General features: G+C 39.9%; 1 protein-coding gene and 1 long non-coding RNA gene across 2 annotated transcripts in view; both read right to left on the bottom strand.

The window, feature by feature from the left end:
• Positions 1-28,000, bottom strand: part of PDE4D (phosphodiesterase 4D) — an 849,844-nt gene that overhangs the window by 485,590 nt on the left and 336,254 nt on the right. The gene's annotated exons all lie outside the window — the stretch shown is intronic.
• LOC129633324 (uncharacterized) lies at positions 4-17,590 on the bottom strand. Its single transcript, XR_008705027.1, has 4 exons — positions 17,415-17,590; positions 16,667-16,794; positions 13,678-13,804; positions 4-530 (listed from the first exon to the last, which is right to left on the bottom strand). It is a non-coding gene; the product is annotated as an uncharacterized LOC129633324 (long non-coding RNA).

Raw genomic sequence — 28,000 nt, 5'->3', positions numbered from 1 at the left:
ACTACCAATAACAATTATAGCTAATATCTCCTGAGTATTTGATCAAGGAGTCTATAAAAGGCTCTGTGCTAAGAACTTGTTATGTAATAAGTTCCTGTAATTGGAAGATTTATTAGGAGTAATTGAAAATGCATTTTTCTCCTAACGCATGAACACTCTCCAAGGAGAAGCAAGTACCTGGTTCTGCTCAGGCCCCTCCCGGGATGAGAACCATCTGGCTTCACCAGGCAGCATCTCTGCTTTCAGCATATCCAAATATTGTAAAGTTCTTTGTATCAGACTAAAGTTGACCTTTCAACTTATACAATCTCTTGATCCTAAACTGGAAGTCATTCAAAATCAAACATCATTCTTTTCTATTATGACAACCCTGTCATGATCCAAAGACAGCTTTCATCTCACCCTCTTCTTTTCTAGGCTACATAATTTCAGATCTTTTGATTGTTCTCAATATGTCATAGTTTCTAGATGCTTCACCATCTGGGCAACAGACTTCTGAACTTATTCCTGTTTGTTGATTCCTCTTCAACCTGTATCCAAAATTAAACCAATATTCCAGGTATGACATAACTATTATGGGGCAGACAGAGACAATCATTTGCATTTCTCTGTTCACTATACAAACTTTAATTTGAAAAGGTACATGCACTTCAAAGCTCATAGCAGTACAATTCACAAGAGCCAAGACATGGAAGCAGCCTAAATGTCCACTGACAGATGAATGGATAAAGAAAATGTGGTACATATACACAAGGGAATATTCAGTTCAGTTGTTCAGTTGCTCAGTCATGTCTGACTCTTAGTTACTCTATAACTGCAGCACGCCAGGCGTCCCTGTCCATCACCAACTCCTGAAGGATAGCTATCCCTATTCATCACCAGTATCCCGAATGGAATATTACTCAGACTTTAAAATGAATGAAATAATGCTATTTGCAGCAACATGGGTAGACCTGGAGATTATCATACTAAGTGAAGGAAGTTAAACATAGAAAGGCAAACACAGCTTGATATCACTTTTATGTGTAATCTAAAAAAATGATATAAATGAACTTATTTATTAAACAGAAATAGACTCATAGACATAAAAAACAAACTTATGGTTACAAAAAGGAAAAGGTGAGTGAGGGATAAATTAGGAGTTTGGGATTAAGAGATACACATTACTATATATAAAACAGACAAACAACAGAGATCTACTGTACAGCACAGAGAACTATATTCAGTGTCCTATATAACCTATTATATGTAAGAATCAGAAAAAGTATACACACGCATATATATGTGTGCAAGTGTGCTCAGCTGCATCCAATCTTGCAATCCCATGGACTACAGCCCGCCAGAATCCTCTGTCCATGGAATTTTCCTGGCAAAGAATACGGGAGTGGGTTGCCACCCCCTAGATGCATCAACCCCAGGGATGATCCAGGGGATCTTTCCAACCCAAGGATTGAACTCACATATGTCTCCTGCATTGTCAGGCAGATTCTTTACCACTGCCCCACCTGGGAAGCCCATACATGTGTGTGTGCATGTATAACTGAATCACTTTGGGGTATGTCTTAAACATTGAAAATCAACTATACTTCAATAAAAATTTAAAATAAAAAATAAATACATGAATGAAGCTTAAGACAGAAATCTCCCCATACTCTTAATCCATGTACTATCTTTCCTAGGAGTCCATAATCCAATTCAGATTAACTGCAAATTTAACATTGCAGTTATGTTTATTAGCAAACTGTTGATCCTGACTGTATTCCAGTTTGTTCCCTGTTGCTCTCAAGTCCATTTTCCTATATATTTGATTGGATGAAAAATATTCTATTCCTTATTCAGTATTCTTTATTCCTTATTCTTCATTTATGATGTTCAACTAACAAAAAAAAAATCTATTTAAGGGCCTCTCTGATGGCTCAGTGATAAAGAATCCACCTACCAAAGCAGGAGACATGGGTTCCATCCCTGATCTGGGAAGATCCCACATTCCCAAAGCAACCAAACCTGTGTGCCACAACTATTGACCCTGTACTCTGGAGCTAGGAAGCCACAACCACTGAGCCCACCTGTGACAACTACTGAAGCCCATGTGCCCTAGAGCCACGCTCCACAACAAGAGAAGCCACCACCACGAGAAACCTCCACACCACCGTTAGAGAGCAGCTCCCAATAGCCGCAACTAGAGAAAAGCCCATGCAGCAACCAGGACCCTGCGCAGCCAAAAATAAATAAACAAATAAAATTATTTTTAAAATACATATTTAATGGCATTTTCATCCAGCCCATATATCCATTATTTATACAATTATACCACAAGAGATCTTTTCACAAGCCTTACCAAGATAAAAATACACTTTTCACAGCACTTTCCTGATTTACCAGACAAGTGATAGTGAAGTTATGACTAATACCGTGTTGATGGGCAAATGCAAAAAATGATGGGCTTTGGAACTACATATTTTTCTCAATCAGGCTGAAAGCTCTGTGAGAGCGAAGCAAAAGGCAGCATCTTAAAAAAATCATTCACATATTAACTTTGAAGTACAAAAAAACAATTTAACACAGACCAAGGCAGTGTAACTTGTGGGGAACACCAAATAGTGAACACGTATGGGGAATGAAAATATAGTTTGCCAATAGCAAGTAAACATAACAGAGAATTTAGTGACAAAGCATCAAGATAACAGCTCGGGACAAAAGAAAGAAGGTCAAATGGGATGACAAAAAGGATGGCAATATCAGGGTCTTTGAATTCAATCTGCCTTTTAAAGACTCCTTGATCAAATGAGAGACCTCACTCAGCTTGAAGAGTGACGCTTGGAGAACTTTCATAGGAAAATATACTGAGACTAAGAATGCTTAAATAAATTGGTACCATTTTGCTTTGAAATGAAAAGACAAGGGTGATTTTATGACATGACTCAGGGACCTTTTGCAAAGAATAATGATGTCTATTGCATTCCATCCTCTCTAAGGAAATAACACTTGGTTTTAAAGAGAAGCAGAGGGAACTGAATGAAGCAACACCGGAAGGTCATCTGACAATAGATGGCTATTAAGCTCTGGGAATTTGCTTGGAAGCCTTTTGAAAATGTCCTCAGGGGCCCTTCCATCCACAGTCTACTGTCGCCAAGGCTCACAGTTGAAGAACTCGAGCTAAGGATAGATAGCTTATACACCTGAAAATTAGGTGTCAGGAAAAGAAATCATTGACCCAAACCATCCTGAACATGTGCTACCAGAAGCAACGACACTTTTTTTTTTCTTATAACCTTTCCCTATTTTATAGAATTAAAAATCAATCATTTACTGATCAGTCAGAATAGGAGACACACTAAAGGAGAAACACGTGGTCCCTACCCTCACAAAGCTTACAATGTTTTTTGGGGAAAAAAAAAGACTCAAACACATGCATAAATTTGCAGTCAGTACGAGATGGTCCATGCTGAGACTCAAGCATGAAATGTTGTGAGAGCTCAGGGGAAAAAAAATCAATATTCACCCGGAAGTGCACTCATTCAGTTTACATAGCAACTCGTGCCCTCTGTCATTTACACAGGCTACAGAATCCCTGGCTAAAACTGATTGCACAGTCTCTAAAATATGCATGTGACAATCGTATGAGTTCTCTTACAAAGATACACCAAACAGTAGAGAAAGACAGCAAATACTAATCCCAAGTGCTTATCTCTTGTTATCTTCAAAGATGGCATGTTTGTATTTTTTTTTTCCATAAAAGAAATGACAGCATTCTTGAAATGCCTGTTACATCTAGGAAGAATCATGTACTTAGTTGTTCTTCCCCATGGGAAGAAATCAATAGTGTTATTATATGGAGAAAGAAAGGCTAGGTCACTTCAATTATGTGAAGAGGAAAACCTAGGTCATCTGAACTACCAGTACCAATGCGACTGCTGTAATGAAGGACAGAACGCAGTATCTAGAATTCATTTAACATGTGAATTTAAATGAAATTCCTTTTCCTACCATGAACAATGTTAATCCCCAAGAGAACAGATGGTACATATTTTAAATTATTCAATGAAGTGTGCTTTTTAAACCACAAATGTGTACTAGCAGAGTGAATACATCTGGCATTTAACCCTTGCTTATGTTTTTGCTCTCATATGTTCTAACAGATAACCATAGTCGACTGAGAAGTACCCCTTTATTTCAGCTGTCGTTCTGGACACAAAGACAACAGAAAACAGTTAAAGGAGAGGAAAAAACCCAGGATTTGGCCTGAGGAGGCAAGAAGAAAAAATAAGAAAAGTAAAAGATAGCAAGAGAAAAAAAAGAAAATATGCATGATTTCTTGGGTGATACAAGGGTAATACTGAAAATGCAATCTTTAGCAAGTTACTAGGAACTAAGTTAGGTGAGATCAAGTAAGAAAGCATATGGGCTTCCCAGGTGGCGCAGTGGTAAAGAATCTGTCTGCCAATGCAGGAGATACGGGCTCGATCCCTTGGTTGGGAAAATTCCCTGGAGAAGGAAATGGCAACCTGGTCCAGTATTCTTGCCTAACAAATTTCATGGACAGAGGAGCTTGGTGGGGCGTGCATGGGGGTCTCACAGAGTCAGACATGACTGAGTAACTGGGCATACGCACGAGTAAGTATCTAACTCCAAACTCTAGTATCTTTCTTTCATGACACCTTCTCAGGTTTCGTAGAGAACATACTCCAAGTGACCTGCATGCTTTAAAGGATCACAACACCTGAAGTACTTTGTCTTTTCATCTGGGGCCATTTACCCTTAGAACACGGTGAGAAAAAGAAAACAGCTCCAGTCCTTTGGCCACCTGATGCGAAGAACTGAATCATTGGAAAAGACCCTGATACTGGGAAAGACTGAAGGCAGGAGAAGGGGATGAAAGAGGATGAGATGGCTGGATGGCATCACTGACTCAATGGATATGAGTCTGAGCAATCTCTGGCAGATAGTGAAGAATTGGGAAGCCTTGTGTGCTGTACAATGGGGTCACAAAGAGTCAAACACAACACAGTGACTGAATAACAACAACAATGTAAGAGAAACAAAGGGAAACACGACTGTAGGAAAGAGATGCAGGATGGAGTAGGTGACTTGGTCATCCTTGGACCACACATGCCTACTAGACCTGAGTTTGACCAATACACTGTTAATTTTTTTTCCTTTTGATCCACCATTTAAAGCATACATGAAATGTCACATTAAAGTTGAGATTGGGCTTCTTTTGAAAATGTATAAGGTCTAGGACATGGAAGCTCTCTTCCTAGATGGTGAATTAAACTGAAGCAGAGTATCAGCTACCTCCTTTGGATGGGGCAAGCATTCTTCGCTTTGACACAATCACTACCCAAGATATCTAGTTCAGACACATTTCCCATATTTGACCTTAAGACATTTTAAGTGAAACTTCAAGTGGAGAAAGGAGTAAATCTGTTATCACCTGGTCAAATTTTAATCAGAACATTAGCTCTTGGCTAGAGTAAGTTCTGGCCTTCCTAGTTGCTGCTGCTAAGTCACTTCAGTCGTGTCCAACGCTGTGTGACCCCATAGATGGCAGCCCACCAGGCTCCCCCATCCCTGGGATTCTCCAGGCAAGAACACTGGAGTGGGTTGCCATTTCCTTCTCCAACGCATGAAAGTGAAAAGTGAAAGTGAAATCGCGTGTCCGACTCCTAGCGATCCCATGGACTGTAGCCTACCAGGCTCCTCTGTCCATGGGATTTGCCAGGCAAGAGTACTGGAGTGGGTTGCCATTGCCTTCTCTGGGCCTTCCTAGCACGACATATCAATTCCAGGAATATTTTCAACTTTACAAAGCTTCACAGGAGCTCTGGAATTGCCTCATTAGTATGTATCAGCTACTTACTACAAAATTGTGAAAAAAAATGCTTTCACTTATCAATACAGACTTACATTTAAACCAAGATCAAAAACTAGAGCCAATTCTTCTGAAGGAAGAAGCATTCAGTATCAAATTTGGAAACACTTTCCCAATGGGAGTGACATGTATTGGTGTTCTGGTTTATGGTGACATGCCTGAAGTTTCTAATGATTTTGTTCTCAATATTTATATGCCATTAAATTGCAGACCAAACTACCTGACTATATAGATTCCTGTTGCAATGTGTGAGATTGTAAAAACCGTCAATTATTTAATAAGAATTTAAGACATGACTTAAATAATATCAACTGATTTAGTTAAAATTATTTGAGATCATGCAGACAAAATAATACAGTGAACAAACTATAACTTTTCAAATACTTTGAAACAACACTTAGGTGTAGCTTCGATCCAGTCTTATTCAAGTGATCAATACAGCAATTTAGAAGACTGTATCTCCCTCTGCCTCACAATATAATTTGTAATTATTAGCAATGTTAAAGAAGAGAAAGTGGAGAAAGTATGATGTGTAGCAGCACACTGTCTCTATTTTAAAGTACTTTTTTGTCACTAACTATCTCACGTGGTCATGTAATGGCTGTGTGTTGACGAGGTATAAAGGATGCCTATTGGTTTAAAGATAGAATCCCTGATAATTAAATAATGTACCTAGTATTATTTGTCAGTTTGATATTTCTGATATAACAGAGGCATTTGCTTAAAAGCATAATGTGGGTTTTTAAAAATTAGAAAGGACTGTAAAAGACCACCACAAAATAAATGACAGAGATGTAATGTACAGTACAAGGAATATAATCAGTGATAGTATAATAACTCCTTAGGATGCATAATCTATTAAAAATATCAAATCACTATGTTTTACACTTAAAACTAATGTAATATTCTGAGCCAACTATACTTCAATAAAAAAGAATAATTTAATTTGCTCATTGTGCTGTATATATAAAATGGACTTCTCAGGTGGCTCAGTGATAAAGGATCTACCTGCCAATGCAGGAGACTCAGGAGATGTGGGTTTGATCCCTGGGCCAAGAAGATCCCCTGGAGGAGGAGGAATTGGAAATCCACTGCAGTTTTCTTGCCTGGGAAATCCCATGGATTGAAGAAGCCTGGTGAGCCACAGTCCATGGGGTCACAAAAGTCAGACACGACTGAGCGCACACGCACGCACACACACACACACACTATATGTATGTAGCATATCCATGTTATCAGATCAGATCTTATTATATGTAAATATTGTAGATAATCTATCATTCTATTTATATTCATTTTAAGTAATTACTAAATAAACTGTATATAAAGTAATGAGTATACTTTTTCAAACACATACACCATACACAAATTCAAATTCTTTTCCTAAATGACTTATTCATTGAATGATTGAATGAATGAAGGAACGATACTAGGGTTGAGGTCATTTTTGGAATAACCCTTTGGGAATTGTCATTACAAACCATTTCCAGTGTTCATAAGAAAACCGCTTCTTGATTTCAGAGTCATTTACCAATTGACCCACATATTAATGCCAAAGGGCTTTTGGCAGCTTCATAGAAGGAGACCGACCTTCAGCAGACGGAGATTTGTCACCAATGAATTTAAAAGCAAAACTAATACAATTATGTAAAGTTTAAAAATAAAATAAAATTTAAAAAAAAATTAAAAAAATAAATAAATAAAAGTAAGTGTAGCACAGACTCTGAAGGAAGGCTCAACAGGAGAATCCCCAAAACATCTGAATAATGGCAACACGCCACAGGAATCATTTAGGAAGTCTCACTCTCTATTTGGTTAATGTATAAATTCTATTATGTTCTTGTCAATCTGTTCCCCTTTTATCTTTTCATATGTGTGTGAAAAACAGTAAAGCAAAATCTGTATAATTTTGAGTCAACGTCAGATGGTATATATTTAGACTTTATGTCAGGGGAGATTTTAATTAAGTAAAAGCAACTAATAAACTGTCACATCAGAAGTACTGAATAATAATTATTGGTTTACTCATTCCTTTAATAACACCATCTGTGAAGGTAAATTAAAGATTCATTTTGGGGGAACTCTAACAAGGGTTAGATTTGTCAGACTGGGCCTTACGTTGGCAATTTATTACAGCACAGCTGTGGATGCATCAGACCTTGGGTGACCAGGCTTGATGTTATACGGACTCCCGCATTTAGGGCACAAAACCTAAGAACGTCACCTTCACTGAAAAGACTGCAACCGAGCCCATCAGCTTCTCTTTCCCAGAATCTGCCTCCCCAAACTCTTCCACCTAGCGAATGCCTAGCCATTCTTCAGGATTCCACTGTGGTTTCTATTCCTTTTACAAGACTGCTTGTTGGAAAGGACTGAGGTGTGAAGACAGAGAAGGCAATACACACACTCTTTCACTCATCTATTAATTCACTGTTGTTGTTGAGTTGCTCAGTTGTGTCCGTCTCTTTGTGACCCCATGGACTGCAACACACCAGGCTTCCCTGTCCTCCAGTATCTTCCAGAGTTTGCTCACAGTCATGTCCATCGAGTCAGTGATGCCATCCAATCATCTCATCCTCTGTCATCCCTTCTCCTCTTGCCTTCAATCTTTCCCAGCATCAGGGTCTTTTCCAGTGAGTCAGTTCTTCACATCAGGTGGCCAAAGAATTGAAGCTTCAGCCTCAGCATCAGTCTTTCCAATTAATATTCAGGGTTGATATCCTTGAAGACTGACTGGTTTGATCTCCTTGCAGTCCAAGGAACTCTCAAGAAGCTTCTCCAGCACCCCAATTCAAAAGCATCAATTCTTCAGTGCTCAGCTTTCTTTGTGGTCCAACTCTCATTAATTCATCAGCAGTCACTAAATCAGGCTTCCCTAATAGCACAGTTGGTAAAGAATCCACCTGCAATGCAGGAGACCCCTGTTCGATCCCTGGGTTGGGAAGATCCCTTGGAGAAGGGAAAGGCTACCCACTCCAGTATTCTGGCCTGGAGAATTCCATGGACTGTATAGTCCATGGGGTCGCAAAGAGTCAGACATGACTGAGTGACTTTCACTTTCAAATGCTTATTAAGGTTTCTCTGATATGTCAACCACACACCAGGGGCTCATACATTGCTCTAGCTCTCCAAGGTCCATAGTAGAATAAACGAGACAGACAAGGAAACCAAGCACAAGTGTGTTAAATGCTACTGGACTGTGTGAGTTTGTAAGCATTCCTAAGAAGAAACAGAGGGGTAATTTGTCACAATGAGAAAGTAACATTAGGGACAGCATGCGGGGCAGTACACAGGATATATGTTAAAACTTGAAGCCATTCTTACAATGAACTTGGAAGAATGTGATATATTACGTTATTGTCAGAATGTAAATCTTTACTGGCTTTCCAATCCCATTCCTGTGCAAGGGTTATACTTTCAGCCCCTCAATGCCAATCGCTACCATAAGACTCACTTTGGCCCATGGCTTGTAACTGGAAGAGATCTGTGGCATTTCTGAGCTCTAAAAGCCATTATGTGTGGAGACTTCCCTGGTTGTCCAGTGGTTAAGACACTGTGCTCCTAATGCAGGGGGCATGGGTTTGATCCCTAGTCGGGGACTAGGATCCCACACGCCGCAAGGTGTGGCCAAAAAGAAAATAAATATGCAAAGCTATGTAAATCAACCATACATCAGACTTCAAAGAAAACAAAATTAAAAACAGTCATTACACGACCCCACCATCGCCCCATCTTTTCTGCCTCTCAGGAAGGGCTGGTCTCGGAATTGGCTCTGAATGGGCTGTTCCTTAAAAAAAGCGTAAGGAGCAGAGCAGCATCGACTAGCTAAGAACACGTTAACAAGAGCGAGAAATAAAACTGTGGTCGTAGCCGCTGAAATATCAGAGATGCTCGTTACCTCAGCAGAGCTGGGCTGAACTGCCAGAAACAAAGAATAAGCTCACAGCTGTCAGGGGTAGGTTGGGGGCAGACGCTTCACTTCCTTCACACCAAGCGGGCTGACAAAAGGGAGCTTGCATTTGTAAAGGCAAAGGCATTTGGTAAAAGAAAATGACACCTTCTCTAGTTTGTCATGATGTTTTTGACAATAAACTCTAAAATCTTCTGGCTGCCATTTGAGCAAGGATCTCGATGCCAGGCTTCAGCACGCCCTCAGCCACACTGAAGCTGTTTCCTGGTTCCTTTCTCTCTTCTCTGGGCTCAGTTGTCCCGAGTGCCTCAGGCGCTTCCCTGCTTCTCTCCTAAGTCGTGCTTGGGGAGTGCTGGTTGAATGGGGAATGAAGTTCCTTGAATTTTCAACACACCAGGGTATCATTCTCAGCATCATTAAGACAATAATCCATGGAAATTTACCGCGGAAATAACTGCAACCACAATTCAAAGAACCATCTTTACAGTGGGGATTCTCAAATGTGTTTGTCCACCCCGGCCCCCTTGCCAACACAGAGAGCAGAGGGAGAGTATTTGTAGTTTGGGGACAAAAATAACGATAATAAAAACTAAAAATATCTTTCCCCAGGGGAATCTGTTACAACCCTTCACTTCCCATCCACAGGTCCTCTCTGGTTCCTAATTCCAAGTTGAGAGGTTGACAGGCCCTGCTTGACAGGTGTGAAATATGACTGATCACATAATCATGCTTTTGATGCACCTAGCCCTACAAATATTAATTCCACTTGCAATCATGGGCTCAAATGACTTTTAATGCCCTTTATCCAACAATGTTTCATTTTGCCTACAGTCTCTGATCTGTCTGAGACAGCCCTGCTTTGCACCTGTTCCTTGATTTGCTCCAATTTCCTGTAAAAATTTTTAATAGGAACAGGTGCAAAGCAGGGCCATCTCAGACCAGAGATTCTGTTCTATTAGGTACAGAAATGGTGTGGACCTAACAAAAGCAGAAGATATTAAAAAGAAGTGGCAAGAATACACAGAAGAACTATACAAAAAAGATCTTTATGACCCAGATAACCATGATGGTATGATCAGTCACCTATAGACAGACATCTTGGAATGTGAAGTCAAGTGGACCTTAAGAAGCATCACTACGAACAAAGCTAGTGGGGGTGATGGAATTCCAGTTGAGCTATTTCAAATCCTAAAAGATGATGCTGTGAAAGTGCTGCACTCAATATGCCAGCAAATTTGGAAAACTCAGCAGTGGCCACAGGACTGGAAAAGGTCAGTTTTCATTCCAATCCCAAAGAAAGGCAGTGCCAAAGAATGTTCAAACTACCACACACTAGCACTCATCTCACATGCTAGCAAAGTAATGCTCAAAATCCTACAAGCCAGGCTTCAACAGTACATGAACAGTGAACTTCCAGATGTTCAAGCCAGATTTAGAAAAGGCAAAGGAACCAGAGATGAAATGGCCAACACCTGTTGGACTATTGAAAAAACACGAGAGTTCCAGAAAAACATCTGGTTCTGCTTTATTGACTATGCCAAAGACTTTGACTGTATGGATCACAACAAACTGTGGGAAATTCTTAAAGAGATGGGAATACCAGACCACCTTACCTGCCTCCTGAGAAATTTGTATGCAGGTCAAGAAGAAACAGTTAGAGCTCAACATGGAACAACAAACTGGTTTCAAATTAGGAAAGGAGTACGTCAAGGCATGTATTATCTGTCACCCTGCTTATTTAACTTATATGCTGAGTACATCATGCAAAATGCTGGGCTGGATGAAGCACAAGCTGGAATCAAGATTGCCGGGAGAAATATCAATAACCTCAGATATGCAGATGACACCACCCTTATGGCAGAAAGCGAAAAAGAACTAAAGAGCTTGTTGATGAAAGTGAAAGAGGAGATTGAAAACGTTGGTTTAAAACTCAATATTCAGAAAACTAAGATCATGGCATCCAATTCCATCACTTCATGGCAAATAGATGGAGAAACAATGGAAACAGTGACAGATTTTATTTTGGGGGGCTCTAAAATCACTGCAGATGGTGACCACAGCCATGAAATTAAAAGACGCTTGCTCCTTGGAAGAAAAGCTATGCCAAACCTAGACATCATATTAAAAAGCAGAGACATTACTTTGCCAACAAGTCCATCTAGTCAAAGCTATGGTTTTTCTAGTAATCAAGATTGGATGTGAGAGTTGGTCCATAAAGAAAGCTAAGCACTGAAGAATTGATGCTTTTGAACTATGGTGTTGGAGAAGACTCTTCAGAGTCCCTTGGTCTGCAAGAAGATCCAACCAGTCAATCCTAAAGGAAATCAGTCCTGAATACTCATTGGAAGGGCTGATGCAGAAGCTGAAACTCCAATCCTTTTCCTACCTGATGCAAAGAACAGTCTCATTGGATAAGACCCTGATGCTGGAAAAGATTGAAGGCAGGAGGAGAAGGGAACAACAGAGGATGAGATGGTTGGATGGCATCACCAACTCTATGGAGATGAGTTTCAGTAAGCTCTGGGAGTTGGTGATGGACAGGGAAGCCTGGCATGCTGCAGTCCATGGGGTCGCAAATAGTCGGTCATGACTGAGCAACCAAACTGAACTGAACTTTTCCTCTAGACAGCAAATTATTTGGCCACTGTAAATCTAGACTCATAATCAAAAATGTTTAGGCCCAGGAAGGTTTGTGCCAGGAATTTTCCATAGCACTCTCTCGCTCTCTCACACTAGGTTTATACAGCTTTCTTCCCAGGTTTCCCCCTCTGAATCTGCCAAAAAACAAAACAGAACAAACTTTAAAAATGCCCTAAAAATATCTTGAACTCACTGTACAAATGTATCCCTTACTGAATCTTGGAGACTTTATATTAATTATCTGAATCAAACTCCCTTCTCTTATCCCTCTTTTCTTACCTGTCATGAATTCTTTGCAAGAAGAGAGATAAAAGACAAGTAATTATGGGTTAGGATTCAAAAGAATAACTTTGTTTTCAATATTTTAAAAATGCCTACATTCTTTAGTTGGTTAAATTGCATAGGTTTTTCTAGTCTAACATCTCAGGTTGGGGGATGGTGGTGTGCCTAAAACCATGACAGAAGCAAGGAAAGGCCACCTGCTTCTTAGTGACCCCCAGGCCCAATCTTTGTTGGGAAGCAGTGAGGAAACTCCACAGAATGACTTATTTCCTCACATTCCTTCAACTTACATGGCACTATTTGCAAGGCCTCTTTAAGCACAAAGATTTGGACTGATACCTGATATTCCAGTCACCCAAGGGCACACATACATTTACCAGTAGCAGCTACCTGATGGAATTCAGTTTCTCTGTGTATTTTGACATTTGGCAGTATTTCTTCAGCATTCCGGCTGTATGCACCATACTGACATCCAAGAGCAAGGCGATTTTTGGTTTATTTTAAGGTAAAATGTTAAGCCAACAGCTCTATTTTGACTATGCAAATATTCACCTAGTGCCAACTGATTAGCATTTTTAAGGCAAAGAATTTGGAAGCGATGGTATATTAGGCATGTTACAATTAGTGTGAAGGAGAATCGTGTATTTCCTGAGGCTTTTGTGGTGCCACAATCACTCTCTGCCCATAAACTGTAGGTAAAATTGAGGAACATGTGAAGATTTTTTTAAGAAAAGTTTTTTTTTTTTAGTAAAACATCTTAATTCTTCTCAAGAAGTTAACGACTCATTTTACCAATTTGTCAGTATAGGTTGGTAACAAAAGGAACCTGGCAGATCAGCATTTCAGCACAGAGTGTGCCATCTAGTGGCCAAAAGAGGGACTGTGGCCACAGGTCTAGCAGCATCAACAATAAAATGCAGAAGCAAAGCTGTTAATATTCCTTAAACAACTGTAACTCAAGCACCATACCTACATTTTAAAATTCTAACAACTATCAATCAGCTCTCTCTCCCATTTTCCCTAAGGACTGTAGCAAATGTCTTTTCTTCTTTCTTCTCAGTTGACTCCCCACTTCCCACACACAGCAGATGATATTCCTCCTCAAAGAGAAAATAGTAACTATCAAAAACGAATGTTCCCCATGTCCAGCCATCCAGCTGACAAACTCATCCACGCCCACATGGATGATTTCCATTTTCCTTCCTACTACCACCTTAGGCAAACCGTGCCCACCTATGCTTCAGATCTCAGTCCCTCTGACACCTTCAGAAACTCAGCTCTATCCAAGAGTTCTGGTGTTCTTCCTCTTCACCAAATCTTCCTCTTAAGCAAGTCCAAGAAATGGAATCAGTATTTCCCATCTTATACTTCCCTCGCTCCAATCCTACTTCATCCAGATACCTCCCTACCTCTTCCTCATTTTCTTTAGACTATTTTGATTCCTCTTTCACATTTTCACCTCAACCTACCTCCATCTTTTCTGCTCCCAACATTATGGAAATATATTTCACCAGGTCATCCTCTGACCTACATTTCAGTACACCCCACTAACATTTTCAGAACTGCTGGTCACGCCCTCCTTTCTGAAGCACTCCTTTTTTTCTTGGCTGTCTTGTCCTTCTGATGTTGCATAGCCTCTGGCGGTTGATCTCATTGACTCACCAAGGCTATCTGTGGATGGACAGACCACAATCAATGTCTCTAGTTCTGATCTATTTCCTGATCTTCCGACATACATTATCATACCTGGCTCCTGGCAGCTTCATCTGGAGACATCCATTGTATATTTCAAGTTCAACCATACTCAAAATTCTCCCCCAGTATTCTTTTCTGCAGCAAATAGCACCCCATTTGTTAACTCCATGACCCTATTTTGAATCCTGGGAACAGGATTAACTCCTTCTTCAACCTTGTCTATAGGGCCTATCAATTACCAAGACATGCAGTTTCCACTTCTCTTCATTTCTAAAATTGGTTCATTTTCCTCTATTGCTATGTCATCACACTGTTCCACCATCATACTATTCCACCATTGCTGTCTGCCAGTCTCCTAAAGGTTTCTTTGCCTCCTTTCTGAACAATTTTTTAGCCACTGACATTAGAAAACACAGGTGCCCATATCATTCCACAGCAATATCTACTAATTGGTTTGCATTCCAAATCCTTAAGGGGCTTCCCTCATAGGTCAGTTGGTAAAGAATACACCTGCAATGCAGGAGACCCCGGTTTGATTCCTTGGTCGGGAAGATCCACTGGAGAAGGGATAGGCTACTCACTCCAGTATTCTTGGGCTTCCCTTGTGGCTCAGCTGGTAAAGAATCTGCCTGCAATGTGGGAGACCTCAGTTCAATCCCTGGGTTGGGAAAATCCCCTGGAGAAGGGAAAGGCTACCCACTCCAGTATTCTGGCCTGGAGAATTCCATGGACTGTATAGTCCATGGGGTCACAAAGAGTCAGACATGACTGAGCGACTTTCACTTCACTTCACCAAATCCTTGAAGTTTGAAAACCCTATCATATCCTATTCCTCCCTCACTCTCCCTTATAGTCACACTCCAGTCATCCACATGCCTTTAGTTCCTTAAATGTGTCTCATTTCTTTTCCTCTTGCCACACGATCTAGAACATTATTCCTGTTCTCCATCGATAGATTCCTACTCATACCTGAGGCTTTGGTCTAAATGCTACTTTCTTAGGTAAACCTTCTAACATAGAGTTTTGCCTTTATCACTTTTCTCAAGACTTAAACAGCACTCATCTAAGAACCTGAGAAGGCAATGGCACCCCACTCCAGTACTCTCGCCTGGAAAATCCCATGGGCAGAGGAGCCTGGTAGGCTGCAGTCCATGGGGTTGCGAAGAGTCAGACACGACTGAGCGACTTCACTTTCACTTTTCACTTTCATGCATTGGAGAAGGAAATGACAACCCACTCCAGTATTCTTGCCTGGAAAATCCCAAGGGCAGAGGAGCCTGGTAGGCTGCCGTCTATGGGGTCGCACAGAGTCGGACACGACTGAAGCGATTTAGCAGCAGCAGCATCTAAGAAGAGAGAATGTCCAACTCTTTGTGACCCCATGGACTATACAGTCCATGGAATTTGCCAGGCCAGAATATTAGAGTGGATAGTCATTCCCTTCTCCAGGGGATCTTCCCAACCCAGGGATCAAATCCAGTTCTCCTGCACTGCAGGCAGATTCTTTACCAGCTGAGCCACCAGGGAAGCCTGCTACCTATTTCAGAAGGAGTGTTTTTTAATAGGTATAATTTAGGCAGGTGATCAAAGAGGTGAGATGCCAAATAGGGAGTGTGAGGCAATCCAGAGGGTGTATCCACAGCAAGCTACTTCCACCTCTGGTCTGGAGGAACAACAAGAAGGTCAACTCTAGGGGTCACCCGGCTGAGGCTGGAGGCGACAAAAGCCACTGTCTGTGATGCTCCTCTGACAGAGAGAGGGAAACATCATGGACTCTCTCTCTCCAAATGTTCGCCCAGGGTCTCCCAGACACCAAATCCACCTAGCAACCAACAGGCATGGCCGCCTGGGACCCGCAGCCTTCAAGGGGTTGCTGCTGCTGCTGCTAAGTCGCTTCAGTCGTGTCCGACTCTGTGCGACCCCATAGATGGCAGCCCACCAGGCCCCCCATCCCTGGGATTCTCCAGGCAAGAATACTGGAGTGGGTTGCCATTTCCTTCTCCAATGCATGAAAGTGAAAAGTGAAAGTGAAGTTGCTCAGTCGTGTCTGACTCTTGGAGACCCCATGGACTGCAGCCCACCAGACTCCTCCGTCCATGGATTTTCCAGGCAAGAGTAATGGAGTGGGGTGCCATTGCCTTCTCCTTTCAAGGGGTTAGACTCTCACAAATAAAGACAGAGGAGAAGAAGATCAAGAAACATATCTGAGAGCAAACAAGCCAAAGGCCTGCACAAAAACATTTGCCAAACTTGATGTCATTACTTACTAGAATTTTTCACCTGTTACAGATGGCAAGGTCCATGGACGCAAAGATCCTGCTGGATCTGGGGTGCCAGGTTTTCCCTCTTGTCTAGTAAAATACTTCATACTCAAGAAGCATTCAGTAAAAACTGGCTGAATGGACAAATGATACACTATATAAATACAATACCATTGTTCGTTTTATCAGATGGGAAGAGTGAGGCCCAGAAAGAAAAAAAATAAATACACGGGGTCCCACAGCAAACAAGAGTCCTTACACTCGTTACTATGCCATATTGACTGGGCAAGCTATTTCACATGAGTTAGCTTTCTGATAGTTTCTCAGAATGCACTGATGAGAAAAGCATACAGCCATTCATGTTGTGATTCATATTACTGATTATTTTGTCAATCTTTTACTTACTCATTTATCCACTCAACAAACATGTACTGAGGATCTAAATGAGTTTGGCTACACTGAAAATTGTGTGGGAAGTAATGATCAATTGTATTCAACATAATATGACCAGAGCTTTAATGACTTGTTCTTAATAAGCAAAACAGGCCTCCAATATACATCTGGTGAATGAGTTATTGCAGAAGCAATTTTGAATTTATGCTATCTGCTTAAGATAAAAGGAGACGACTCTCTGACAGTAAGTCATTCTGAAACTTCATTGGAAAGAGGTTTTCAAATCAATCAAGAGATACTAAACATCAGAGCGTGTATCACCAAAACAAAGTTAGAACTAATGTCTGCTTCCTGAACTCACACTCTCCTCTGTATGTTCCCTGGGCACTGTCCGTGGCTGGCATCCCTACCCCTTCCGTGTTTGCTGAACTGCTTTCTGTGCTAAAAAACAAGCCAGAAAACACTTTTTGGAAATAACTATACTGTTGACGAATGAATGATTTTAAACCATTATCAAGTCAAGTTATCTCAGAGAGACCCCGAGAGACAGTTGAGCTGACTCTAAACACACACACACACACACACACACACGCACACACACACACACACACATAGACACAAATATAAATCTGTTAGATAAGACAATGTACTCTTTTAGTGTTCTGATGAATTCTGAAATAAACTGGTTGAACTTTTCCACTTTGTTGGATTTTATTTTTTCATTGCATCAATAGAGTCTTATAGGTTTAAAAGTAATCAGTTTAATTATAAAGGTTTATAAAAATTAAAAATATATTTAGAAAATACGAATAACCAAAGAGAGTGCCATGTAACTGAACCTAAGGTATGCCATTTCCTGATTGGGAAAATAAGACTGAAAGTGTCTCATGGAACTGAAGAATAACAATCAAGTACGGGACAGTTCTCCAGTACTCTTGCCTGGATAATTCCATGGACGGAGGAGCCTGGTAGGCTGCAGTCCATGGGGTTCAGAAGAGTCGGACACGACTGAGCGACTTCACTTTCACTTTTCACTTTCATGCATTGGAGAAGGAAATGGCAACCCACTCCAGTGTTCTTGCCTGGAGAATCCCAGGGATGGGGGAGCCTGGTGGGCTGCCATCTACGGGGTCGCACAGAGTCGGACACAACTGAAGTGACTTAGCAGCAGAAGCTGCAGGGGACAGTTAAGCCTCCCAGGTGGCTCAGTGGTAAAGAATCCACCTGCCAATTGCAGGAGACCCAGGTTTGATCCCTGGGTTGGGAAGATCCCCTGGCAGAAGAAACAGCAACCCACTCCAGTATTCTTGCCTGGAGAATCCCATGGACAGAGGAGCCTTGTGGGCTACAGTCCATAGCATTGCAAGAATTGGACACAACTTAATTATGAAACACCAACAAGGGGACAGGTAACCAAGCTGGGGAAAGAAAACCCATTTAAATTGGCGTCTTGTTAATTTATAGCTATCTTGGGACATGGTAAATCCTCAATCTCTTTTCTGCCAAATAAAATGGCATTCATAAAAAGAATAGAGAAAGTTTAACAGACATATTTCTGCTCGTTGTAATGCTTTTTGATCTGCAATGAAATCTTATTTCTTTCATTTACATGAAACTTTTCAATGAGATTGCAGTGTCATTTGCCAATCTTATATTTTATTGGTAATGTGAAAAGGCATAATTTGCATGAGATTCAGAAAGTGGTAAGAAAAATTAACTATAAAGTTGTTTGCTAATTATGGTTTATGTTTATCTTTAAATAATTAATATATATTTTCCTTCATTATAAAATGTGATTGAATTTGTAATGAATGTCATGAATTTGTTCTTTCAGAATAAAAACTGTTCTCTACTGACCCTCTAAGATTGATTCTCAAAGCCAGATTTTAAGTTTCACTGCTATCAAAGCAGAAAATTATTCTTAAATAAATTGAGGAGAAAACTGTGTTAAAGTTTAAACAATGCTGTTTCAAAGGACCAGGCTAATTTTTAAAAGTATTCATTTATCAGAGGAGGGGCATCATTCTGATAGGTAAAATACTCTTCAGAAGGTAAAATAGAGGTGAGTGCCTATATTTCTTTTCTTTTTTTTTTTTCTATCTTAATAGTTCCAACAGCACTTACCTATCTCATGTTCTATTCACTCAGGCTTCACATCCAGTGGTTCTCATCTCAGGCTGCAGACTTGACCCCTATCCTAAACATTTAATAGAATAAAATATGTCCTAGGTGGGGAGCAGGCAGCAGTATCTTTAATGATACCCAGCTGAAACTACTCTACAGTCAAGGTTTCAATCTAACAGGAATTTGAAAGAGCTTTGGAGAAGGCAATGGCACCCCACTTCAGTACTGTTGCCCGGAAAATCCCATGGATGGAGGAGCCTGATAGGCTGCAGTCCATGGGGTCGCTAAGAGTCGGACACAGCTGAGCGACTTCACTTTCACTTTTCACTTTCCTGCATTGGAGAAGGAAATGGCAACCCACTCCAGTGTTCTTGCCTGGAGAATCCCAGGGATGGGGGAGCCTGGTGGGCTGCCGTCTATGGGGTCGCACAGAGTTGGACACGACTGAAGCGACTTAGCAGCAGCAGCTAGGTCAGATGATCCCATGACACCAAAACCCCACCAAACGTAGCTACTAACTTCAAGTAGTCTAAAAGTCTAATTAACTTTACAGCTTTTATTAGGCACCACTTAATTTATTCAGTCTACTTGACTCTTTCAGCTGTGGAAGGAGAGCTGACTCAATCCTGTGTGGTTTTTAACTGTTCATCTATCCCCAACCAACTGATGTAACTAAGGACACACTTGGCAGAAGACTGCACACTAGTACAAAATTTTATGTACCATTTCAGAGTCCCCAGATCATGTGAAGCCAGCCATTGATTCCTCTAAGCCACAAATCTAGGAACAAGAGCTCATTTACCATCAGGCAAACTTCAAATCAGTATAAGGGAAACTTTCTAACAATCAGAGCTACCTTAAGATATAATATTTGATGCTTGAATAAAGAAGACCTTAAATGGGAAAAATGATGACCATGCAGAAACAACATAGAAAAGAATTTAGAAAATGAATATAAGAGGAAAAAAAATACAGAATAAAATTATATATATATGCTTTCCCAAGAAGCAGCAGTTGGAACTAAACATGAAATAACTGAATGCTTCAAAATCGGGAAAGGAGTATGACAAGGATGTATATTGTCACCTTGCTTATTTAACTTATGTGTAGAGTACATTATGGGAAATGATGGGCTTGATGAAACACAAGCTGGAATTGAGTTTACTCGGAGAAATATCAACCTCCTCAGATATGCACACGATACTACTTTAACGGCAAAAAGTGAAGAGGAACTAAAGAGCCTCTTGATGAAGGTGAAAGAGGAGAGTGAAAAAGTTGGATTGAAACTTGACATTCAAAAAATGAAGATTATGGCATCCATTCCCATTACTTTATGGCAAATAGAAGGGGAAAAAGTGGAAGTAGTGACAGATTTTTTTCTTGGGCTCCAAAATCACTGCTGACTATGACTGTAGCCATGATATTAAAAGCTGTGTGCTTCTTGGAAGGAAAGATATGCCAAATCTATAGACCATATTAAAAAGTGGAGACATCACTTTACAGACAAAGGTCTGTATAGTCAAAGTTATGGTTTTTCCAGTAGTCATGTATGGATGTCAAAGCTGGACCATAAAGAAGGCTGAGCGCTGAAGAATTGATGTTTTTAAATTGTGGTGCTGGAGAAAACTCTTAAGAGTCCCTTGGGCAGCAAGGTGGAAAACTCTGAAATCAACCCTGAATATTCTTTGGAGGACTGATGCTGAAGCTGAAACTCCAATACTATGGCCATCTTATGCAAAAAGCCAACTCCCTGGAAAAGACCCTGATGCTGGGAAAGATAGAAGATAAAAGGAGAAGGAGGTGGCAGAGGATGAGATGATTTGATAGCATCACTGACTTAGTGGACATGTATTTAAACAAACTCAGAGAGACCGTGGAGAACAGAGGAGCCTGGTATGTTGCAGTCCATGGGTTCATAAAGAGTCTGACATGACTTAGCAACTGAACAACAGCAACAACAAATATATAGATATGAATTGGAAAGAAATATAAAATATAAAAATCCATAAGAAAATGGACTAGTATTTTATTGTAAAATTCTTTTAATAAAATTATAACATATTGTATATAAAAATATAATAGGCAAATTTTATGTAGTTAAAATGATGATTTTTATTCTCTTGCCTTTGTGGAAGATATGGCAGGATTAAATAACACCAAATTACACTGAGGAAGGTATTGCAGAAACCAACTGTGTTACAAAAATAAACAAAGGTCACCAAACCAAGAAGTGATGCCAAGATGTCAGCTTTGTTACTATTCAAGCCTATCCGGGAATAATGATTTAACTAGGAGAATATCATGTGTGATATGGTCCAAAAACAACTTGATCATTCACACTGTGTTAATTAGACAATGAACAAACTGTTGGCAGCTTCCCACCTCTCTCATCTGGAGAAGTCCCCTCCCATCTCCCCCACACACCCTCAGCATCCCATGAGACTGGTACCTAACCTTCTCCTGGCTGAAGGGACTGTGACTTCTCATACTTCCCTAGGTCTCCAGGGTTGGGCATCTAGCGTTGCTAGACAACTCCTCTAAAGCCATGATATCTAAATTGAGATAATCTGGCAACAAGAGGAATGTTGGAACCCTCAGTGACCAGTTTCCTCTCTACATCAGCCCTAAAAATGGGATAGCAAGAAAGAGGATTGATTCAGGGCCAGGGGGATCACTGCCTCCTCTGTTTTTACCACTGATCACTAAGACACTAGAAGCCTGTTCCTTATTACACACTGACTGTGTTGTGGTCCATGAGCTCTGCCAGGGAACTTGGCCACCATGAAGGAACCCACTTATCCTCAAGGTGAGACAGGGAGGGTGTTAAGCTTTCTCAGGCAAATCAGGTGCAAAATGACCCAAACTTTGTGGACACTCTCAATTACCTAGGGCTTCTCTTAGGGAATAAACTGCTTTATTCTTCATATGAACTTCTTCATATGAATCTGTGAAGTTTGTGATTTCATAGATAGAGTAACATGTATTAATATAGATAAATACAATACAAACTTCATGCTAGATACAATGATTTTTATTCTCTTGCCTTTGTGGAAGATATGGCAGACATTTTATATTTAAACAAGTTTGTTTAAAAATATGTAGCAAACTTCCATTTCAGTAAAAAATGATATACATATTTACATGTACCCAAAAAGTCTAGCGATACATAAGAGGGTCTTAGAAACAATTATCTAAGGGGATAGAAAGTTTGCGAACACAGTTTTCTCTAAATCTTATATTTCTGCAATGCTCAGATGTTTTACAAAAGGATTATGAAAAGTGAAAGTGTTAAGTGGCTCAGTCATATACGAATCTTTTCGCTCCCGTGGACTGTAGCCTGCCAGGCTCCTCTGTCCATGGATTCTCCAGGCAAGAATACTGGACTGGGTAGCCCTTCCCTTCTACGGGGGATCTTCCCAACCCAGAATCTCTCGCAAGAATCGCAAGCAGATTCTTTACCTTCTGAGCCACCAGGGAAGCCCACAAAAGGGTTACAATAGTTTTATAATCAAGAAAAAATAAAATAACATTAAAAATGAAAACATTAATTTTTTTTAGAGTTTTATTTCCTAAAGGATAATATACAAAAGAGTCATTTGGTAATTTAGAAATCACTCTCTAAACCATTTTGGCTGTCTACTAAGCCAAAATGTTTTGACTCTTTTGCCTGCCTTCAGTTCAGCTAAGAACAGCACAAAATGATAAAAACCTGAACAACTTACAGAGCAAACTTTGTATTTTTTCTATTGAATTGGTTATCTGCCTGCTTTTTCAGCTCTATCAAATCCAGTATACCTGCGTAGGCCTTAACAACCCTTGCCTCAGAGGAAACTAGACATTAGCAAAATAGACATTTCTTAATTTCTTTGAATATGCCACCTTATAAGTTGGACAGATTTTTTTGAAATGTGGTGACCCTTTCCAAAAGCTCCCAGTAGAATCTTCTCCTGATCATATCAGGTCCCTATTTCTTGTGCATTTTAAGAGATCTTAATGGAAAAAGAGATTGAGTGCTTGGAATTTAATGAAAAAGTTACTAGTAATTTGTTAACAAACATACTGGCCCTATGATTGGTATTTGTAAGCTGTCATTAAGAGGTTAGCTATACTGTGAAGGTCAGATTAAGTAACAAGAGATAATATCATAAGATGGTAATCATTGGAACTTCTCTGGTGGTCCAGTGCTTAAGACTTCAGCTTCCACTGCAGGGGGCACAAGTTTCCTCCCTGGTTAGAGAACTAAGATCTTATAGACCATGTGGCATGGCCAAAAAAAAAAAAAAGAAATTAGCATTCATAACATTGTTTAGAATGAGCAGATTACTACACTAGTTAAGGCAGTTTTTAATAGTCAACTGTTCTTTTTCTAAAGATAAACAAGTAAACACTTCTGAGAAGAGCAAGTAGAACAACTTAAACTAATTTATTTCCATAACTCTTTCCCTAATTGCTTTTGTCTCAATTGTATCATCACATTGTCTGTCCAATTGCATCAGTTGACAAAATAATTTCTGTGAATTCTGTAATTTACCCTGGCAAGCTCAGTGTCTCTAAATGGTGCCAAGATACCCCAGGTGTTTCTTGTTTGGGTGGCAGACATAATTAAACAAAGTGCAGGCTATTCCTCTACCTTCCCAAACAGCCCCTCCTGCACGTCAGAACATTTCTGAGCATCCTGGAATTTTGTGAGAGTCAAATGATACAATCCTACATTCACATCATTTTTTTTTTTTCACATACACAAAACTCAGTCTTTGTTAAGATGTTATATTTATCTTAAGATGTCATCTTTATCTTAAGATGTCATCTTTGTTAAGATGCATTTTCTTCTTAAACATGCAGCATATACAACCAAAAACACTTTTTTTGACCGTGGATAAATTCACTTGTGTGTGTTTGACTTGTTTAGCTCGATATCCAGCATGAAACCTACTAATGAGGTGGAGCGCAAATAAGAGGCATCTGAACTGGTACACCAAGAAAATGTCTTTGGATATAAGCTTTCCAATAATGTTATATTTAACAGCAGAAAAAACTGCATCTTTAGTATGTGGAATTAACATTCTATTTTCTGACATTCCATCATTGCTAATATGATGCCAGAACAGTAAAAACAAAGGAAGCAGTGGAGGCAGTTCCGGAAGGAACTCAGGTGAATCAGTAATCTCAGCCCCTCTTTCTCAGTTAAACTGGATCAGGCTGACTTGTGTTGTTTGCACCAAAAATTTGAAGTAACATTTTTTCTTTAGCTTATTTAGTAACTATTAAACCGTACCCCATAAGCAAACAGCAGCAAATGGAGCAGGATGAGTAAATAGAGGCAATCGCTTTTCATAAGGCAACTGTCAGCGATCTACAGACACATTTTCTTTCATCACTGTTTATTTAAACTTCATACTTGGAGCTATCTGTATCCTTTACTCCCATAGGCTTTATGAATAGTTGTTTATGAAGTTGTAGTAACTAAAATCCCTTTTGTTCGTCACGAAATTCAATTAAACGTATTACATATCCAGTAGGCATCGTCATAATTCAAGGTTAACCCGAGGGCCTCCTCTCGGAAATTGGATAAAATGCTGTATTACTTAAACTGGGATTTGTAGGAGGGACTCAGCGGGAATGACAGCATGAAGATGCATTCATTCACATCATACTGAAATGTGAGCTATGTTGTGAAACTTATATATTATATGGGAATCTTCCAGTTTCCTACACACAATATGAGTCTTTACTGATTACACCAACCTCTTGTTTCAAATGGTTGCCATAGAAAGCTTTAAGAAGAAATGGAAAATGAGGTTAAATTCACATATACAGAATTGCCAAGTAAGATTTCTTGCCAGTGAAACAAAGCAAAAGTTTCTCATTATTAAAATCTATGACTGGTGCCAACCTAGCTCACAGAATGTTCCCAGGATCAAGAGGGGTGGTTGTCCCCTCCCTGAATCACATACTCCTTATTAGCTTTCTACTAAAACCAGGTGGCCAAGGGTTTATCTCTGACAGTAAAGGTGCTCTGAGGGAATTATAACAGTCATTCTATTGTATGAAATTTCTTCTGCTAGACCAAGCAACTCCTCAGTGAAATTAGGGAAGAGTTTGTCAGAAAATTTTTCTGCTAATTGGATCAAATTAGCAGCTATACTTGGAAGTTTAAATCAACATTCCTTTTTAAGTGTTACTGATTCAGAGAATAGAACATGTTGGGACCTTAAAGAATCTTAGGTCATTCTGGGACCATGTGCAAAATTAATGCAATGAAAACACCCATAAAGTGGGAAACTTCAGGGTGTCTGCTGTATATACACATACTCTGAATTTCTATTTTTTTTGCAAAGGTAAAGGAGGAGAAAACAAATCTTTTAAAAATACAAATTTGCATATGTTATGGATCGCACCTTCGAAACGACTAATGCCTTTTATTGGTTTCCTATCATTCACAGATAGACAATAACCTCCTTAATGGAGCTTATAAGGCTCTGCCTCAGTTAGTCCCTACCCCGCTCTCAAGTTGCTGTCTTCCTCTTAGCTCTCAGCATCCCAGACGCCCTGGCTTTTTAAGGGGGGAACTATATTCTCCATGGGCTTCCTACATGCCTGAGTGGTAAAGAACCCACCTGCCAATGCAGGAAACACAAGAGACATGGGTTCAATCCGTGGGTCGGGAAGACCCCCTGGAGGAAGAAATGGCAACCCACTCCAGTATTCTTGCCTGGAGAATCCCCTGGACAGAGGAGCCTGGTGAGCTATAGTTCATAGGGTCACAAAGAGTCAGACACAACTGAAGCAACTCAGCATGCACGCATGCACACATACTCTCCATACTGCTTTCCATGTCTGGACTGTATATATGTTTCTCTCTGGATATATATATTTTATATACTTCCCCCTCCTGCTTCTCCTTTCCATCACCACCAGTATCAATATTGCTACCACCATGACCCTACTGGAACACACATACATACACACACAGAAACCATATACATTCAAACTCAGCTCACATGTTATATTCAAAGTGATATGTTTCCTGATGTCTTCCACATACCCTCAAAAAAGACAGGTCTCCCTGTTACAAAATCTCCCAGAACTAAATAGCACTTATCATTAATTTGGAATATATTTTTGGACCTTTTAGTTAATGCCCATCAGTTGGTGAAAGTTGAGACTCTGTTCTAATTTACCCAATATCTAGCTTGAAAGCAGAATACAGTGAACTCTAATGCCTAAACATTGGTAAAATGAGAGAATGAGTGAATCAATCAAATCTAACAAATTTCTCTTTTCTATGTAGATGGTTAATCTAATGAGTAAAATTCAACCTTATGCTGTGCTATGCTAAGTCACTTCAGCCGTGTCCGACTCTGTGTGACCCTATAGATGGCAGCCTACCAGGCTCCCCCATCCCTGGGATTCTCCAGGCAAGAACACTGGAGTGGGTTGCCATTTCTTTCTGCAGTGCATGAAAGTGAAAAGTGAAAGTGAAGTCGCTTAGTCGTGTCCAACTCCTAGCGACCCCATGGACTGCAGCCTACCAGGCTCCTCCGTCCATGGGATTTTCCAGGCAAGAGTACTGGAGTGGGGTGCCATTGCCTTCTCCAAAATTCAACCTTAAGGAGGAATAAAAGAAAGGAACACTTTACAGCCGTACCACCCTGAACTCATCCGAACGCATATGATCTCAGAAGCTAAGCAGGGTCAGGCATGGTTAGTACTTGGATCGGAGAAAAGAAGGGAACATTTGTTAAACTCAGTTACTGTGCAAGGACGGAGCTAACTGCTTTGCACATCTTAATTTAATACTAGCAGCTAGCTAGTACAGTAGGTATTCTATTTCCATTTAGAGATGGTGAACCTCAGATTCATGTGAGGCTTAACAACTCACTCAAGGGAACACATCTGGAAAGAGAAAGTAACATGTTTATGACAAAACTTGGAGGGTTCTGTATTTTCTTAGGATTTTCTATGAAATGTGGAGCCATGTTTATAACTGCATCAAATGAGCATTTGCATAACTTGAATTTAGGAGGATTTTATTTTAAAGCACTGAAAATACTTTTGAATGCTGGCCTTAGAAATTATGGAAAATGGAATAAGACAAAAACTGGAGAAATTTTTTGAACAAACTAAACCCACTTTTTTTAGTGTTGGAAAATAAATGAGGTAATTGTCTTACATGTAAATTAGAGTGTATATGCTTAGAATTACTAATAAAGAACTAAAAAGGACTGTAGAGCTTGAAACATTATTTCACTCAATTCACTACCTTGAGGCCATTAATGTGTTCACAGGTTTACCCTCTAAAAACCAGTCTCTAGTTCTGAAGACTGTTAATTAAGTGATTATTCTCCACAAGCCCAAAAATGTCTTCTGTAGTATGTACCAGAGTTCAACGGCCTTTCACTTATTTACAGAGATCAGCATTTTCTTCCACCAGCTTGCCTCTGCCAACCAGAATGCTGATGGCTTCTTAGGGACGAAGCAGACGCTGCATTTGACCACTGCCTGACCTCCAGACCTATGGTACTGGTTTCTTTCTGTCAAGATAAGGGAGCTAAGATCAGCAAGAATTGACAAAAGGACTCTCAGCCCTCTTACTCTTTTCTTCCCTAAATCTCCAAACAATAAATATTAATAAATACTATTTAAAAGTATTAATAATAATAAAATATTATTAATTGATGTTTAAAATTAAATATTATTTAATAGTATGTGCCTGGTCCTCTAGGTACTATGAATAAAGCAAAATTTAAAAGAAGACCAGTCTTTGAGACTTGGGCACTAATTGGGGGATCCAGAACTAATTTACATAGAATGATGAGGAAT

Source organism: Bubalus kerabau, chromosome 18 (genome assembly GCF_029407905.1).
Source record: "Bubalus kerabau isolate K-KA32 ecotype Philippines breed swamp buffalo chromosome 18, PCC_UOA_SB_1v2, whole genome shotgun sequence".
In the NCBI taxonomy this organism is placed as follows: domain Eukaryota; kingdom Metazoa; phylum Chordata; class Mammalia; order Artiodactyla; family Bovidae; genus Bubalus; species Bubalus kerabau.
This window is presented reverse-complemented; position numbering and strand designations above follow the sequence as displayed.